The sequence below is a fragment of the Salvelinus sp. IW2-2015 genome, unplaced genomic scaffold (genome assembly GCF_002910315.2).
Source record: "Salvelinus sp. IW2-2015 unplaced genomic scaffold, ASM291031v2 Un_scaffold2938, whole genome shotgun sequence".
In the NCBI taxonomy this organism is placed as follows: domain Eukaryota; kingdom Metazoa; phylum Chordata; class Actinopteri; order Salmoniformes; family Salmonidae; genus Salvelinus; species Salvelinus sp. IW2-2015.
The window spans coordinates 40,763-42,594 of NW_019944233.1; the positions used below are offsets into that span (position 1 = coordinate 40,763).

The 1,832-nt window shown below is 52.4% G+C and overlaps 1 long non-coding RNA gene across 1 annotated transcript in view; it reads right to left on the minus strand.

Moving 5' to 3' along the window:
- Positions 1-215: 215 nt before the first annotated feature.
- LOC139025604 (uncharacterized) overlaps positions 216-1,832 on the minus strand; it is a 6,366-nt gene continuing 4,749 nt past the window's right edge. Inside the window, exons 2-3 of the long non-coding RNA XR_011477206.1 lie at positions 368-501; positions 216-321 (exon numbers count right to left, since the gene is read on the minus strand). This is a non-coding gene — a long non-coding RNA (uncharacterized lncRNA). The remainder of the gene's footprint in view (positions 322-367; positions 502-1,832) is intronic.

A 1,832-nucleotide genomic window follows, 5' to 3' on the forward strand; every position in this document is an offset into this window, starting at 1 on the left:
CACACATTGAACCACAGACAGAGACAGCAGCTCTGCTTACACACACACATTGAACCACAGACAGAGACAGCAGCTCTGTTCACACACATTGAACCACAGACAGAGACAGCAGCTCTGCTTACACACACACATATTGAACCACAAACAGAGACAGCAGCTCTGTTAACACACACATCTGTGGCACTTCCTTAACCTTGGTCTTCTGATGCACAGGTGCAGTATGTGATTAGAGAGCCTAAGTACTGTAGCTGTGTTAAACTACTGTCCTAGTATGATACCCTGCCTTCACTCACTAAGTACTGTAGCTGTGTTAACTACTGTCTACTATGATACCTGCTCACTCACTAAGTACTGTAGCGTGTTAAACTACTGTCCTACTATGATACCCTGCCTTCACTCACTAAGTACTGTAGCTGTGTTAAACTACTGTCCTACTATGATACCCTGCCTTCACTCACTAAGTACTGTAGCTGTGTTAAACTACTGTCCTGCTATGATACCCTACCAGTCATAAACAGACCACCTACTCATTGAGTCATATACATACACTTTAATGCCGGCTTATGCACACGTCACTTCTTCCACACACACACACACACACACACACACACACACACACACACACACACACACACACACACACACACACACACACACACACACACACACACACACACACACACACACACACACACACAGCCCGATACGATGGCCAGCAGTTCAGGGAGCTGACAGACAGAAGACAGCCTGCCTTCTTGTCTCCTTTTCCTCCCTCACTTCCGCTGTCATTCTATCGTTGTCTGGTTGGGTCGTTCATCCTTTGCTCCCCGTGCCAGAACGCCTCATACGCCACACGCCTGCTGTCGCTCAGCACGCTCCCTCCCGCACCCCTCCCATACGGCGCTGGAATGCATCACATTAAAACAACACCACTTCCGTTCAGCTTGTGGGGTGGTGTGGAGAGCAGGACTGGAGCTGGGGAAGGAGATGGGGTTGTTGTGGGGTGATGTGGAGAGCAGGACTGGAGCTGGGAGGGCAGGAGATGGGGGTTGTGGGGTGGTGTGGAGAGCAGGACCGGAGCTGGGAGGGAGGAATGGGGGTGTTGTGGGGTGATGTGGAGAGCAGGACTGGAGCTGGGAGGGCAGGAGATGGGGTTGTTGTGTGGGTGGTGTGGAGAGCAGGACTGAGCTGGGAGGGAAGGAGATGGGGGTTGTTGTGGGGTGATGTGGAGAGCAGGACTGGAGCTGGGAGGCAGGAGATGGGGTTGTTGTGGGGTGATGTGGAGAGCAGGACCGGAGCTGGGAGGGAAGAGATGGGGGGTTGTTGTGGTGATGTGGAGAGCAGGACTGGAGCTGGGGAGGGCAGGAGATGGGGGTTGTTGTGGGTGGTGTGGAGAGCAGGACCGGAGCTGGGAGGGAAGGAGATGGGGTTGTTGTGGGGTGATGTGGAGAGCAGGACTGGAGCTGGGAGGGCAGGAGATGGGGGTTGTTGTGGGGTGATGTGGAGAGCAGGACTGGAGCTGGGAGGGCAGGAGATGGGGTTGTTGTGGAGAAAAAAGGTCTGGTCAACCATAACTAAAACAATCCCCAAAAGAGGGAGTTAAACTACTGTACCTACCTTAACTACAAGCGATGGTCTGTGTGTTCTGACCACACCTCAACGGTCAAGATGATTGGTCAGTCACAAATACAGTGTGTGTGTTAATGTGTCCTGTTGTCCTGTTGTGTTTCTACAGATAGAGGGGACACCACCACCGCCCCAGTCAACGTGAAGGGAAACAGACATCTTGCTGAGTGGGTAAGTTAAGGGTTCGTTGTTTSACCGTCCATTTC